At 45.4% G+C, this 17,854-nt stretch overlaps 1 protein-coding gene across 13 annotated transcripts in view; it reads right to left on the bottom strand.

The window, feature by feature from the left end:
* PITPNM2 (phosphatidylinositol transfer protein membrane associated 2) overlaps nt 1-17,854 on the bottom strand; it is a 341,114-nt gene that overhangs the window by 129,039 nt on the left and 194,221 nt on the right. The window lies entirely within an intron of this gene.

Below are 17,854 nucleotides of genomic sequence, written 5' to 3'. Positions count from 1 at the left end.
GGCCTGATATTTGACCCACTTTAATTCTTCAGTTTTTATGTGCGTGTATGTATAACCTACAGAAAGGATTAATGGTTGTGATATTAGAGTGAACATTACAGTGAACATAAACTATTACAGTGAACATAAACTATTTAAAACAATTTTGACAGTAAGATCTGCTCCAAACCAAATTTTATGACTGTGGCTAAAATATGCAGACAGAAGAAACGGTAAAAGAACATATGTTCACAGCACAAGTGACTTCACACTCGCGTTTGGTGCAGATCCGTCATGGATCTGCACAGACTGATCCGCACCAATAATGCAACCGCATGCATCTGTTCAGAACGGATCCGTTTGTATTATCTTTAACATTGCCAAAATGGATCTGTCTCGAACATTATTGAAAGTCAATGGGGGACGGATCCGTTTTCTATTGTGTCAGAGAAAACGGATCAGTCCCCATTGACTTACATTGTGTGTCAGGACGGATCCGTTTGCCTCCGCATTGTCAGGCGGACACCAAAACGTGGAGACGGAACGGAGGCAAACTGATGCATTCTGAACGGATCCTTTTCCATTCAGAATGCATTAGGGCAAAACGGATGCATTTTGGACCGCTTGTGGGAGCCCTGAATGGATCTCACAAACAGAGATCATGCCAGTGTGAAAGTAGCCTGCCTTAAGCTTAATGTATATTGTAAAAAACATGTACAAGTATCAAAACCGAATAAGTTCACAATATCAGTCACAATGTCTTAAAACACATTTTACAAGGAGCCACAGTCTTTAAAGAGGACAGGTCACCACAATCAATCTGGCAGCACTATGTTATAGAGGAGGAGAAGCGGAGCAGATTGATATATAGTTTTGTGGGAAATATTCAGTAAAACCTTTAATTTATACATTGATATCTTTGCATTTTCCACTTCCTGCGAACAGCTATAGGTACAGGAGGGAGGGGTTACCAGTGACTGACAGCTATCGGTACAGGAGGGAGATGTTATCGATCCTGCCCTATAACATGGTGCTCTCAGATTGCACTGCATTTTGTGGTGACAGCCCCTCTTCAAGTAGGAAGTTTCAATCTGCAATATTGCTAAAACACTTGGATGAAACAAATCAGTGAGTAGAAGTGCCAGTAGTACAAATATCCAGCATAGCCACCGACTGGCTTTTATACTGATGATTACTCTGGCCCCCCTGCAAATACATGGGAAACGACCAGGCAAATCTAGTATTAGGCTGGTTTCACACGACCGAGTTCAATGTGTTGAAGAGCTCCTGTCCTGACCTATGTAGCACCGGCGGGTCGCATAGCATTATATTGATTTATTATGCTATGTAACTCTTAGAGTTCTGAAATGTATTGGATAACACTGACATAATGCTGTCAGTGTTTTTCAATACATTCCAGAACTCTAAGGGCAACATGGCATGATAAATCAATATAATTCTATGCAACCCTATCAGTGCTATGTAGGTCAGGATGGGAGCTCTTGCAGACACACTCTGCGAGTTTAACGCATTGAACTCGCTTGTGTAAAATTAGCCTAAGGGTACTTTCACACTTGCGGCAGAGGATTCAGGCAGGCAGGCAGTTCCGTCGCCGAAACCGGCAATCCTGACGCATACGGATGGCATTTGTTTGACGGATCCAAATGCATTGCAATACTGGATCCGTCTCTCCGGTGTCATCCGGAAAAACGGATCCAGTATTTATTTATTTTTGCATTTTTAAAGGTCTGCGCATGCGCGGACCAGAAATCCGGATCCGTTTTGCCGGCACTAATACATTTCAATTGAAATCAATGCCGGATCCGACATTCCGGCAAGTGTTCAGGATTTTTGGCCGGAGAGAAAACTGCAGCATGCTGCGGTATTTTCTCGGGCCAAAAAACGTAAGAAGAACTGATGCATCCTGAACGGAATGCTCTCCATTCAGAATGCGTTAGGATAAAACTGATCAGTTTTTGTCCGGTATTGAGCTCCTGTGACGGAACTCAACACCGAAAAAGAAAACCGCTAGTGTGAAAGTACCACTAGTGTGAATTCTGTCGGGCTGTTCCGGCACACAATGCCAGGAATCGTCCAGACACAAACCGCACGCAGCATGCAGCGGTTTGTGTCTGGTCAATCATCCGCATCTGCCAGATCTCCACCCGACCCAATTATGCTTTATTGGGCCAGCAGGCATTCCGTTGGCATCCGGCAGTGCTGGATCCGGTGAATTCTGCCAGGCTCTTTTCTGCCACAGCAGCTCGCCAGAATTCACACTGCAGGTGTAAAACTAGCCTTACATGGTGGCCATTCAAATGAATAGCCATACATGTCATACAAGGATGGCTTGAGTCCCCCAGAATGATAGAGTGGCTGTCCATTCTGGTTCAGAGGGGGCAAATCAGGGAGACTCTGTTTCTATATGATCTATACATGATCTACTGTAATGTCACAATTTTATCTGGACTTGCATGAACTCTAGGAATAAGACTTAAGAAAAAGAGAAGACATTAAAACTATGAATGTATAGATGATTGTACCAATAGTCCTTTTACTGTGATGTATGCGAGAGGGACACGTTTAATCTGTTAATATAGATGATGACCCCTACAGTTGTGCATTCTGTTTATATAAAGAACAACCAACATTCAGTTTATAACAATCATGCCATAGCCATCTTCAACAAAGTCTACAAGACAAAAACAGACACAGCGGAGTAATAACCCATAGCAACTAATAAAAGAGTTAAATGTCATTTCCTAAAATACACCTGAAACATTGGCCTCTATGGGGAGACACGACTGCTTCTATAAATCCTCCATAACAATAAAATCTCTACTTATAAGTGTGTACCCTAGACAGCCTCTGTGGAGATAAGTAATAAGTAATTAAGTAAAACCATTAAATACCTTGGAGCCGGTATGATAGTTTCTGTCTGAGACTGCAAATAAATTATTTAGGGTTATAAAAATTATTGAGCTCTAAATACTGTTGTCTGGCCCCTCGGATTCCATTAGTGGATTGTGAGTTATTAAAGCGGTTGTCTGGAATTTAAAGACACTTGCCTAAGAGCAGGAGGGAGATGGTATAACATAAGAAAATGACTATTCCTGAAACATTAAATCCCCTGCCGGCTGCAGTGAAGAGGTCATATACATCATTCATCTGACCACTGCAGTCAATCACTGGCAGAAGCAGTCGTGCAGCATGCATAGAAACATGAATGCTGAGGACCATAATTGACTGCTGCAGTCACGTGATTATCTATGTGATTGGCAGGGACCACCGGGAGCGGAGGATTTAATGGGTGAGTGTTCTTTTTTTAAAAATGTTATACCATATCCTTAACCTACGCAAGTTTCTTAAAGGGGTTGTTTGACGTAGGAACTGACAACTCCAATGGACAAAGCCGATGCAGAGTTAAAAAAAAAACACCTGTTTGCTGGGCCACGATTCTTGCGCCACCTCCTCATTCTTGGCTGCTGTAAATATATGGTTCCTGGAAAAAAGCTATAAAATAGCCATGTGCATAAAGCTAAATGGTGGGATATATTGTGTTATATACCTATCTGACTTGACCTAGGAGCTGACAACACCAATGGACAGAACCAGTGCAAAGTTAAAATTAAAGAAATTAACAATTAAGTGGCTTTGTCATGTGACTGCCATGGCCAATCACTAGCCTCTGTGGTCACATTTGCTTGGATGGCACACAAGTATCTCCCTACAAGCACATAAGACTGCTGAGGCCAGTGATTGGCCGCAGTGGTCACGGAACCAAGCCATTTCTGGTGAGGCAGGAACTGAAGCAGTCAGGAATGGAGCAGCAGCGCAGAAACAACAGGGCTGCTGAGAGACTAGTGAGGGAGTTTTTTTAACTGGTTTCTTCCTTTTGGGTAGGCAACTCCTAGACCAAACTCTTTAATATACTAGCTAAGTCACAAAGGTATGTAACACAATATATCTCTGCTTTATGCAGAAACCATATATTTAAAGCAGAGGCGGTCAAGCTGACCTCAAGCATCAAAGGACCCATGGTTAGGTCAAGGGTTGAGAAAGCACATTTTCACCAGGCTGTGATTTTCTCCTCATATTTTATTTTGCCAAACACAGGTTTTGCAGTAGAAAAAATAAAAACCTTAACTTTCCCAAAAAGTTTCTGACAACTGTTTTTATTTTTTTAGGAAACTATATAGCATCATGGATTTAGACCCAATGACTGTGTCAAATCTCGTCAGTGGCTGTAAATATACAGTACACCTTTCCACAGAGTTATAAAACAGCCGTGGGCACAGAGATATATTCAGAAATAAATAGAACAAAGGGAATGAATGGAAACCTAACGTGAATACAGCATAAATGAAAGTTCATATAACCCCATTCCACTAATTATATTTCGTTCTCTATTCTACAATGCTGAGGTTTAAACTGAAAAATACATGTTAGAAGGTGGCATTGGAGGGTTCTACCTGTGTCCTGAACAAGTGGTTCCTAGCGCTCATGTTTAGTAAAGAGATAGCGCTGCATACACCACCACCTTTCAAATGCAACACATGGAAACTGGAGAAACCTAGGAGTGAGAGGACCTATAGATTTCTGTAGAACCTATTCATTTCAAACAAGTCAGAAAACAGTTTTGTGGTTGATGTATTTTATCCCTAGCTAGAAACAGAAATGAACTAGTTTTCCTGAATGTGCTGAAGACAAAACCTAAATGTTGAATATAATAAAATGCAAAATTAACATAATTTGCAAAACAATGGAATATGCTATACATTTCATTAGCCAAAATGTTATAGATCTCTTAAAGGGGTTCTGCGGGTGGAGGGTTATATAGGCTCCCAGGATGTAAACTTTTGTTTTGACATCACTGCAGCCAATGACTGCAGCGGTGTCCTGACCCCCTTGCGGTTACCGCCGCAGCCAGCAATTGGCTGCAGTGGCATGAAGTTTACATCAAAACTTGGCTGAGAAGCCAAGACCAGAAAGAGAAGCAGCCGAGAGCCAGGGGGGGTTTGCAAACCTCTTTAAAGGTATTCTGTCACCTTTTTACCCTATAGAGATGCAGACATGCACGGCTAGATCGCCTCTAGCATGTCAGCAGTATACCTGAGTGGTATTATTGAGTGTAAAAAATGATTTTATATACAGACGTGGACAAAATTGTTGGTACCCTTTGGTCAATGAAAGAAAAAGTCACAATGGTCACAGAAATAACTTTAATCTGACAAAAGTAATAATAAATTAAAATTCTATAAATGTTAACCAATGAAAGTCAGACATTGTTTTTCAACCATGCTTCAACAGAATTATGTAAAAAAATAAACTCATGAAACAGGCATGGACAAAAATGATGGTACCCCTAGAAAACACAGAACATAATGTGACCAAAGGGACATGTTAATTCAAGGTGTGTCCACTAATTAGCATCACAGGTGTCTACAACCTTGTAATCAGCCATTGGGCCTATATATATGGCTCCAGGTAATCACTGTGTTGTTTGGTGATATGGTGTGTACCACACTCGACATGGACCAGAGGAAGCAAAGGAAAGAGCTGTCTCAAGAGATCAGAAAGAAAATTATAGACAAGCATGTTAAAGGTAAAGGCTATAAGACCATCTCCAAGCAACTAGATGTTCCTGTGAGTACAGTTGCACATATTATTCATAAGTTTAAGATCCATGGGACTGTAGCCAACCTCCCTGGACGTGGCCGCAGGAGGAAAATTGATGACAAATCTAAGAGACGGATAATCCGAATGGTAACAAAAGAGCCTAGAAAGACTTCTAAAGAGATTCAAGGTGAACTTCATGCTCAAGGAACATCAGTGTCAGATCGCACCATCCGTCGTTGTTTGAGCCAAAGTGGACTACATGGGAGACGACCAAGGAGGACACCATTGTTGAAAACGAATCATAAAAAAGCAAGACTGGAATATGCCAAACTACATGTTGACAAGCCACAAAGCTTCTGGGAGAATGTCCTGTGGACAGATGAGACAAAAATCGAAGTTTTTGCCAAGGCACATCAGCTGTATGTTCACAGACGAAAAAATGAAGCATATCAAGAAAAGAACACTGTCCCTACTGTGAAACATGGAGGAGGCTCTGTTATGTTCTGGGGCTGCTTTGCTGCGTCTGGCACAGGGTGTCTTGAATCTGTGCAGGGTACAATGAAATCTCAAGACTATCAAGGAATTCTAGAGAGAAATGTACTAGCCAGTGTCAGAAAGCTTGGTCTCAGTCGCAGGTCATGGGTCTTGCAACAGGACAATGACCCAAAACACACCGCTAAAAACACCCAAGAATGGCTAAGAGGAAAAAATTGGACTATTCTAAAGTGGCCTTCTATGAGCCCTGACCTCAATCCTATTGAGCATCTTTGGAAGGAGCTGAAACATGCAGTCTGGAAAAGGCACCCTTCAAACCGGACACAACTGGAGCAGTTTGCTCATGAGGAGTGGGCCAAAATACCTGCTGAGAGGTGCAGATGTCTCATTGACAGTTACAGGAAGCGTTTGATTGCAGTGATTGCCTCAAAAGGTTGCGCAACAAAATATTAAGTTAGGGGTACCATCATTTTTGTCCATGCCTGTTTCATGAGTTTATTTTTTTACATAATTCTGTTGAAGCATGGTTGAAAAACAATGTCTGACTTTCATTGGTTAACATTTATAGAATTTTAATTTATTATTACTTTTGTCAGATTAAAGTTATTTCTGTGACCATTGTGACTTTTTCTTTCATTGACCAAAGGGTACCAACAATTTTGTCCACGTCTGTATATGTAAATCAGCCTGGTAAGGAGCCCAGGGGGCTGTACTAACCGTTCTGGAGCCCAGCCATGCCCCCCTGTGAAGACTACGGCGATCTGACTTCGTGAGCAAGGAGGAGATTCGTGGATACAGGCGGTGCTGGGCTCCTTCACAGGGGGGCATGGCTGGGCTCCGGAACGTTTCGTGCAGCCCCTTGGGCTCCTTACCAGGCTGATTCACATATATATAAAATCATTTTTTACACTCAATAAAACCACTCAGAGATATGGGATAGGTATATTGCGGACATGCTAGAGGCGATTTAGCCGTGCATGTCCGCATCTCTATAGGGTAAAAAGAGGTGATAGAATCCCTTTAAGTACTACATGTAGTGTTTCTTAAATAATTTACCCCTGTACACAATCATATCTGTTTTGCTGCCCGCAAACCACAGATTGGCAGAATACGGACACCATCTGTATAAATGCCGCTATTTTCTAACTCCATTCACTAGAACTAGCTATTCTTGTCTGCAAAAATTAACAAGAATAGGACATATTCTATATTTGCCAAATGGCCACATGGATGCAGACAGCACAGACCCATAGAAATGAATGGGTCCATGTGCAATCTGCAAATAATTTGGATTGGTCATGGGCTCAAAATATGGTCATGTGTACATAACCTAACGCAGCATTGTTACAGTAATTTAAAGGGTTTTCCCACAAAAAAATCAACATTTTTCAAACCTGCACCTGGATCTGAACACATTTGTAATTGCATGTAATTGAAATGTATCTGTATAGTGCCACCTGCAGTTTGTTCTTTCACTCATTTCTCTGTCCATCTTACTGAGGTGGTTACACATGCTCAGTTCCATCCTTCAACTGCCACCTGTTGTATCTACCGTTAGAAGCTGTTACAAGGGAAGAGCTCCAGCAGTAGAGACACCTCCCTGATAATGGTAACACCCTCTGAGCTGTCAGCTATATAGTATGGGCCCTCTCACTCCATCCAATTTCCAGTACGCTTTCATCGATCATTCCCAGGCAATGCATAAAGCCCCAGATTTTTTAATCAATTTATGTTTTATTTTATTTTTATTAAGGGTACTTTCAGACTAGCGTCGCTGGATTCCGGCAGGCAGTTCCGGATCCGGCAATCTGTATGCAAACAGATACCATTTGTAGACGGATCCGGAAAAACGGATCCGGTATTTATGTTTTTCACATTTTTAAAGGTCTGCGCATGCGCAGACTGCAAAACCAGATCCGTTTTTCCAGAACACTAGTCCGGCGGCCTCTCACCACGCACTGCTGTGCTGCGTCAGAGCTCAGCCCCCGTCCCTATTAATGCATTTCAATGTAAAATAATGCCGGATCCAGAATTCCAGCAAGTGTTCCGGAATTTTGGACGGAGAAAATACTGCAGCATGCTGCGGTATTTTCTCCGTCCAAAAGCTGTACAATTACTGAACTGAAGACATCGTGATGCATACTGAACGGATTCCTCTCCATTCAGAATGCATTAGGATAAAACTGATCCGTTTTTTCCGGTATTGAGCCCCTAGGACGGAACTCAATACCGGAAAAGAAAACCGCTAGCGTGAAAGTACCCTAAGCGTACATTTTGAATAAAAAAATTGTAACAAAACTTGATCAGACTTCTATGTCAATACAATATGGCCCTCATTCTGACCACCATATTTATTAATGTATTCACACCAGACAACCGGCATGAATACCTAGAGAAATCTGCTTCCCATCTATTACAATGCTGGGTGTCTACAGCCACGACTAGGGGGAGCTCAGTGGATTGGAATTTATGCAGTTAAACTGACTGAAAAGAAGGCTCCCCCTAGCGTTGGCTGCATGAAATTGCTGCGTTTTCACATGGGAAATAGAAGGAATTCATCACTAGGTCTCCCTCCCCCCGGGCCCCATAGCAGTCATGTGGCTTGCCTCCATTGAAGGTATGCTACTGCTAATTATAAAACTCGAGCGCAAAAAGCCAAGCTATTTTGCTATATTTTTATTTATTTTTGTTGTAGCAACTGATGTAAATATTACTTGAGGTTCACAGCTTTTTATTTAGTTTGAGCACCTGATATTTAAACTGTTTACACAGAGTGACATTTACTATGGAAGAGGAATCTGCATGAAATTTCCACAATACAGCACAGGCCCAGTCCAGCGTTGTAAACCAGTCTCCTTACTCTGCACACTTCAAAAGCATCCAGACGCTTTTATTTTTAACATGCTATGGGAATTATCCAGGTCTCTTTCTTGTGAGGCTCATTTTCCTTCTTCTTTCTCCTTTTATCTCCTGCCTGTTCTTCACCTGCCCACCCACTAGAAATGCAGCATAGGCTAAAATTAGCCGGCTGATGTACAGCATTGCTTTTCTACTGTCACCTAGAGAAAGACTAATTCGGAACGCTCCTATCAGACTGTGCTACTGGGTTCAGCCGGCTGCGTCACATTCCTTTTTTATGTCAGCGTGCATCCATCTCCTGCCATGGCAACCAGCTTTAGGGAAGGGGAATAATGTTTCTTCTTATGGGTGCCTTCCTGGGTGCTAATTAGTGTCTATCTGAATGGCGTTTTCAGGGACGAAGACATCTAGCCAATACAAAATGGGCCCTAACGGAAAGTCGATAAATGGTCATTAGCCAACTCTTTTGGTGTGATCGATGCTGCAAGTCTTCATTAAATACTATAAACAATCAATATACTGTTAATATTTTAACCACACACGTAGCAGTATCCTAATAATGTGCATATCAATTCATGATCATTACTTGGCTACAATACATCCATTTAATTCTGCACTTTTATACAAGAAACAGATTATAAAGCATCACCTAAGATTCAGGCCCCACAACCATTTAAAGGATTACTCCATAATAGACTTTTTTGGTATATTCATAGTATACGCCATAAATAACGCTGCCTGTCAAAATGCTGACTCTGTGAAAAGGTTTACCAGTGGGCAATCCGCCAAATTAACCCCTTGTGCATGGAGCTTAGGCCTCATGCACACGACCGTTGTGTGCATCCGTGGCCGTTGTGCCGTTTTCAGTTTTTTTTCACGGACCCATTGACTTTCAATGGGTCCGTGGAAAAATCGGAAAATGCACCGTTTGGCAGCCGCATCCGTGATCCGTGTTTCCTGGCCGTGAAAAAAATATGACCTGTCCTATTTTTTTCACGGCCAACGGTTCACGGACCCATTCAAGTCAATGGGTCCGTGAAAAATCACGGATGCACACAAGATTGTCATCTGTGTCCGTGATCCGTGTCCGTTTTTTCCTATCATTTCAATGGCAAACTTGACTTAGATTTTTTTTTCATTTTTCATGTCCGTGGATCCTCCAAAAAACAAGGAAGACCCACGGACGAAAAAACGGTCACGGATCACGGACCTACGGACCCCGTTTTTGCGGACCTTAAAAAAAAAACGGTCGTGTGCATGAGGCCTTAGTTTGATGCTTAAAGGGGTTGTCTGGAATGTCTCTGCTGAGGCCAGGGATTATCTGCAGCTGTGACCTGTGTGAATGGAAAGTCACCGCTGCAGCCAGAAAAATAAACAGCAGCGGAGGAAGAAGCAGGGGAGAAAATTGGGGGTTTATTTTAGACCGTATAGAGGGACTGCCTGAGCTTTTAAATAAGGGCTTGTTTTTTGCAGGCCAAGTTGCATTATATGTATATCATACATTTTATATATATATATTTATATGACAAAACACTGCAATTTTGCCATTGTTTTTAGGTTTTTAGTTTTTGTTTACAGTGTCCACTGCATGGTAAAAATGACATGTTAAAAGGGCATTTGTCACAAGGAATGCACTGTTAAACCAAGCACAATGCTCCTCCCTCTTCTTTTTGATTGACAGAACCAGCTACTGTATCTATTTACTGTGTCTATCTGTCCTCGATTGATCTGTCTGTCTAATCTAGCTACTGTACGTATGTATCTATGTGATCTATCTAATCATCTACCTATCTACCCATCTATCTAATCTATGTGTGTAATATACAGTATATTTATAAAGATGGGAAAAGTTTTTGTTTTTAATACTTTTGTTTTTCATTTGTATATTTAAAAACTTTATTCAACTTTTTTCTTACCTTTTTTTAGTTCCCTTATGTGACTTGATTTGAATGCCTGCACTATACACTGTTAGGCTACTTTCACACTAGCGTTCTGCTGTCCGCTCGTGAGCTCTGTTTGAAGGAGCTCACGAGCGGAGCAGAACGCTTCCGTCCAGCCCTGATGCAGTCTGAATGGAGCGGATCCGCTCAGACTGCATCAGTCTGGCGGCGTTCAGCCTCCGCTCCGCTCGCCTCCGCACGGCCAGGCGGACAGCTGAACGCTGCTTGCAGCGTTCAGCTGTCCGCCTGGCCGTGCGGATCCGTCCAGACTTACAATGCAAGTCAATGGGGACGGATCCGCTTGAAGATGACACCATATGGCTCAATCTTCAAGCGGATCCGTCCCCCATTGACTTTACATTGAAAGTCTGAACGGATCCGCTCAGGCTACTTTCGCACTTAGAGATTTTCTAAGTTATTAATGCAGACGGATCCGTACTGAACGGAGCCTCCGTCTGCATTAATATGATCGGATCCGTTCAGAACGGATCCGATCAAGCGCTAGTGTGAAAGTAGCCTAAAGCTTTATGAACACAACTGTATTTTTCAACTATGTGCTATTTGTATTTTCTGCGGATAGGACACGGACTCATTTATTTCTATGGGACCATGCACACATCCGCATTTTTTGCGGATCTATGCATCCCTACTGTAAATTATAGACATATTTTATTCTTGTCCACATTGTGGATGAGAATAGCCATTTCTATTGCAGGGAGTGAGAAAAAAAGTGCAATGCACATAGAAGGCATCTGTTTGTGGGTCCGTGGTTTGTGGACTGAAATACGTATATGGTTGGGTGCATAAAAGGGAACCTGTCACCTGGATTTTGGGTATAGAGCTGAGGACATGGGTTGCTAGATGGCCGCTAGCACATCCGCAAAACCCAGTCCCCATAGCTCTGTGTGCTTTTATTGCGTAAAAAAAAAAGATTTGATACATTTGCAAATTAACCTAAGATGAGTCCTGTATGTGAGATGAGTCAGGGACAGGACTCATCTCAGGTTAATTTTCATATGTATCAAATCGTTTTTTTACACAATAAAAGCACACAGAGCTATGGGGACTAGGTATTGCGGATGTGCTAGCGGCCATCTAGCAACCCGTGTCCTCAGCTCTATACCCAAAATCCCAGTGACAGGTTCCTTTTAAGCTTCTACAACCCAAAACCTAATCCGGTAATGGAGCTGTTGCTGGGATGGATACAGAATTATAATTATATAGAAGATGTTGTGTAGTAGAGACAGGGTTATTGCAAGTTTTAGACTTTTCTGAATAGGTGAGTAGAGTTGAGCGAACACCTGGATGTTCGGGTTCGAGAAGTTCGGCCGAACATCCCGGAAATGTTCGGGTTCGGGATCCGAACCCGATCCGAACTTCGTCCCGAACCCGAACCCCATTGAAGTCAATGGGGACCCGAACTTTTCGGCACTAAAAAGGCTGTAAAACAGCCCAGGAAAGAGCTAGAGGGCTGCAAAAGGCAGCAACATGTAGGTAAATCCCCTGCAAACAAATGTGGATAGGGAAATGAATTAAATTAAAAATTAAATAAATAAAAATTAACCAAAATCAATTGGAGAGAGGTTCCATAGCAGAGAATCTGGCTTCCCGTCACCCACCACTGGAACAGTCCATTCTCAGATATTTAGGCCCCGGCACCCAGGCAGAGGAGAGAGGTCCCGTAACAGAGAATCTGTCTTCATGTCAGCAGAGAATTAGTCTGCATGTCATAGCAGAGAATGAGGCTTCACGTCAGCCACCACTGCAACAGTCCATTGGCATATATTTAGGCCCAGCACACACACAGGCAGAGGAGAGAGGTCCCGTAACAGAGAATCTGTCTTCATGTCAGCAGAGAATTAGTCTGCATGTCATAGCAGAGAATGAGGCTTCACGTCAGCCACCACTGCAACAGTCCATTGGCATATATTTAGGCCCAGCACACACACAGGCAGAGGAGAGAGGTCCCGTAACAGAGAATCTGGCTTCATGTCAGCAGAGAATCAGTCTGCATGTCATAGCAGAGAATGAGGCTTCACGTCAGCCACCACTGCAACAGTCCATTGGCATATATTTAGGCCCAGCACACACACAGGCAGAGGAGAGAGGTCCCGTAACAGAGGATCTGGCTTCATGTCAGCAGAGAATCAGTCTGCATGTCATAGCAGAGAATCAGGCTTCACGTCAGCCACCACTGCAACAGTCCATTGTCATAAATTTAGGCCCAGCACCCAGGCAGAGGAGAGAGGTCCCGTAACAGACAATCTGGCTTCATGTCAGCAGAGAATTAGTCTGCATGTCATAGCAGAGAATGAGGCTTCACGTCAGCCACCACTGCAACAGTCCATTGGCATATATTTAGGCCTAGCACACAGGCAGAGGAGAGAGGTCCCGTAACAGACAATCTGGCTTCATGTCAGCAGAGAATCAGTCTGCATGTCATAGCAGAGAATGAGGCTTCACGTCACCCACCACTGCAACAGTCCATTGGCATATATTTAGGCCTAGCACACAGGCAGAGCAGAGAGGTCCCGTAACAGACAATCTGGCTTCATGACAGCAGAGAATCAGTCTGCATGTCATAGCAGAGAATGAGGCTTCACGTCACCCACCACTGCAACAGTCCATTGGCATATATTTAGGCCTAGCACACAGGCAGAGCAGAGAGGTCCCGTAACAGACAATCTGGCTTCATGACAGCAGAGAATCAGTCTGCATGTCATAGCAGAGAATGAGGCTTCACGTCACCCACCACTGCAACAGTCCATTGGCATATATTTAGGCCTAGCACACAGGCAGAGGAGAGAGGTCCCGTAACAGACGATCTGGCTTCATGTCAGCAGAGAATCAGTCTGCATGTCATAGCAGAGAATGAGGCTTCACGTCAGCCACCACTGCAACAGTCCATTGGCATATATTTAGGCCCAGCACCCAGGCAGAGGAGGGAGGTCCCGTAACAGAGAATCTGTCTTCATGTCAGCAGAGAATTAGTCTGCATGTCATAGCAGAGAATGAGGCTTCACGTCAGCCACCACTGCAACAGTCCATTGGCATATATTTAGGCCCAGCACACACACAGGCAGAGGAGAGAGGTCCCGTAACAGAGAATCTGTCTTCATGTCAGCAGAGAATTAGTCTGCATGTCATAGCAGAGAATCAGGCTTCACGTCACCCACCACTGCAACAGTCCATTGGCATATATTTAGGCCCAGCACCCAGGCAGAGGAGGGAGGTCCCGTAACAGAGAATCTGTCTTCATGTCAGCAGAGAATTAGTCTGCATGTCATAGCAGAGAATGAGGCTTCACGTCAGCCACCACTGCAACAGTCCATTGGCATATATTTAGGCCCAGCACACACACAGGCAGAGGAGAGAGGTCCCGTAACAGAGAATCTGTCTTCATGTCAGCAGAGAATTAGTCTGCATGTCATAGCAGAGAATGAGGCTTCACGTCAGCCACCACTGCAACAGTCCATTGGCATATATTTAGGCCCAGCACACACACAGGCAGAGGAGAGAGGTCCCGTAACAGACAATCTGGCTTCATGTCAGCAGAGAATTAGTCTGCATGTCATAGCAGAGAATGAGGCTTCACGTCACCCACCACTGCAACAGTCCATTGGCATATATTTAGGCCCAGCACCCAGGCAGAGGAGGGAGGTCCCGTAACAGAGAATCTGTCTTCATGTCAGCAGAGAATTAGTCTGCATGTCATAGCAGAGAATGAGGCTTCACGTCAGCCACCACTGCAACAGTCCATTGGCATATATTTAGGCCCAGCACACACACAGGCAGAGGAGAGAGGTCCCGTAACAGAGGATCTGGCTTCATGTCAGCAGAGAATCAGTCTGCATGTCATAGCAGAGAATCAGGCTTCACGTCAGCCACCACTGCAACAGTCCATTGGCATATATTTAGGCCTAGCACACAGGCAGAGGAGAGAGGTCCCGTAACAGACAATCTGGCTTCATGTCAGCAGAGAATCAGTCTGCATGTCATAGCAGAGAATGAGGCTTCACGTCAGCCACCACTGCAACAGTCCATTGTCATAAATTTAGGCCCAGCACCCAGGCAGAGGAGAGAGGTCCCGTAACAGACAATCTGGCTTCATGTCAGCAGAGAATTAGTCTGCATGTCATAGCAGAGAATCAGGCTTCATGTCAGCCACCACTGCAACAGTCCATTGGCATATATTTAGGCCTAGCACACAGGCAGAGGAGAGGTTCATTCAACTTTGGGTAGCATCGCAATATAATGGTAAAATGAAAATAAAAATAGGATTGAATGAGGAAGTGCCCTGGAGTCCAATAATATATGGTTATGGGGAGGTAGTTAATGTCTAATCTGGACAAGGGACGGACAGGTCCTGTGGGATCCATGCCTGGTTCATTTTTATGAACGTCAGCTTGTCCACATTGGCTGTAGACAGGCGGCTGCGTTTGTCTGTAATGACGCCCCCTGCCGTGCTGAATACACGTTCAGACAAAACGCTGGCTGCCGGGCAGGCCAGCACCTCCAAGGCATAAAAGGCTAGCTCTGGCCACGTGGACAATTTAGAGACCCAGAAGTTGAATGGGGCCGAACCATCAGTCAGTACGTGGAGGGGTGTGCACACGTACTGTTCCACCATGTTAGTGAAATGTTGCCTCCTGCTAACACGTTGCGTATCAGGTGGTGGTGCAGTTAGCTGTGGCGTGTTGACAAAAGTTTTCCACATCTCTGCCATGCTAACCCTGCCCTCAGAGGAGCTGGCCGTGACACAGCTGCCTTGGCGACCTCTTGCTCCTCCTCTGCCTTGGCCTTGGGCTTCCACTTGTTCCCCTGTGACATTTGGGAATGCTCTCAGTAGCGCGTCTACCAACGTGCGCTTGTACTCGCGCATCTTCCTATCACGCTCCAGTGCAGGAAGTAAGGTGGGCACATTGTCTTTGTAGCGTGGATCCAGCAGGGTGGCAACCCAGTAGTCCGCACAGGTTAAAATGTGGGCAACTCTGCTGTCGTTGCGCAGGCACTGCAGCATGTAGTCGCTCATGTGTGCCAGGCTGCCCAGGGATAAGGACAAGCTGTCCTCTGTGGGAGGCGTATCGTCATCGTCCTGCCTTTCCCCCCAGCCACGCACCAGTGATGGACCCGAGCTGCGTTGGGTGCCACCCCGCTGTGACCATGCTTCATCCTCATCCTCCTCCACCTCCTCCTCATCCTCGTCCTCCTCGTCCTCCAGTAGTGGGCCCTGGCTGGCCACATTTGTACCTGGCCTCTGCTGTTGCCAAAAACCTCCCTCTGAGTCACTTCGAAGAGACTGGCCTGAAAGTGCTAAAAATGACCCCTCTTCCTCCTCCTCCTCCTGGGCCACCTCCTCTTCCATCATCGCCCTAAGTGTTTTCTCAAGGAGACATAGAAGTGGTATTGTAACGCTGATAACGGTGTCATCGCCACTGGCCATGTTGGTGGAGTACTCGAAACAGCGCAACAGGGCACACAGGTCTCGCATGGAGGCCCAGTCATTGGTGGTGAAGTGGTGCTGTTCTGTAGTGCGACTGACCCGTGCGTGCTGCAGCTGAAACTCCACTATGGCCTGCTGCTGCTCGCACAGTCTGTCCAGCATGTGCAAGGTGGAGTTCCACCTGGTGGGCACGTCGCATATGAGGCGGTGAGCGGGAAGGCCGAAGTTACGCTGTAGCGCAGACAGGCGAGCAGCAGCAGGATGTGAACGCCGGAAGCGCGAACAGACGGCCCGCACTTTATGCAGCAGCTCTGACATGTCGGGGTAGTTGTGAATGAACTTCTGCACCACCAAATTCAGCACATGCGCCAAGCAAGGGATGTGCGTCAAATTGGCTAGTCCCAGAGCTGCAACGAGATTTCGCCCATTATCACACACCACCAGGCCGGGCTTGAGGCTCACCGGCAGCAACCACTCGTCGGTCTGTTGTTCTATACCCCGCCACAACTCCTGTGCGGTGTGGGGCCTGTCCCCCAAACATATGAGTTTCAGAATGGCCTGCTGACGTTTACCCCGGGCTGTGCTGAAGTTGGTGGTGAAGGTGTGTGGCTGACTGGATGAGCAGGTGGAAGAAGAGGAGGAGGAAGCCGAGAAGGAGGAGGTGGCAACAGGAGGCAAAGAATGTTGCCCTGCGATCCTTGGCGGCGGAAGGACGTGCGCCAAACAGCTCTCCGCCTGGGGCCCAGCTGCCACTACATTTACCCAGTGTGCAGTTAGGGAGATATAGCGTCCCTGGCCGTGCTTACTGGTCCACGTATCTGTGGTTAGGTGGACCTTGCCACAGATGGCGTTGCGCAGTGCACACTTGATTTTATCGGATACTTGGTTGTGCAGGGAAGGCACGGCTCTCTTGGAGAAGTAGTGCCGGCTGGGAACAACATACTGTGGGACAGCAAGCGACATGAGCTGTTTGAAGCTGTCTGTGTCCACCAGCCTAAATGACAGCATTTCATAGGCCAGTAGTTTAGAAATGCTGGCATTCAGGGCCAGGGATCGAGGGTGGCTAGGTGGGAATTTACGCTTTCTATCAAATGTTTGTGAGATGGAGAGCTGAACGCTGGCGTGTGACATGGTTGAGACGCTTGGTGACGGAGGTGGTGGTGGTGGTGTTGGTGGTACATCCCCTGTTTGCTGGGCGGCAGGTGCCAACGTTCCTCCAGAGGCGGAGGAAGAGGCCGAGGCGGCAGCAGCAGAATAGGCCGAGGCGGCAGCAGCAGAAGAGGTAGCAGGGGGAGCCTGAGTGACTTCCTTGGTTTTAAGGTGTTTACTCCACTGCAGTTCATGCTTTGCATGCAGGTGCCTGGTCATGCAGGTTGTGCTCAGGTTCAGAACGTTAATGCCTCGCTTCAGGCTCTGATGGCACAGCGTGCAAACCACTCGGGTCTTGTCGTCAGCACATTGTTTGAAGAAGTGCCATGCCAGGGAACTCCTTGAAGCTGCCTTTGGGGTGCTCGGTCCC

This window comes from Bufo gargarizans, chromosome 1, assembly GCF_014858855.1.
Source record: "Bufo gargarizans isolate SCDJY-AF-19 chromosome 1, ASM1485885v1, whole genome shotgun sequence".
Taxonomy (NCBI): Eukaryota; Metazoa; Chordata; class Amphibia; order Anura; family Bufonidae; genus Bufo; species Bufo gargarizans.
This window is presented reverse-complemented; position numbering and strand designations above follow the sequence as displayed.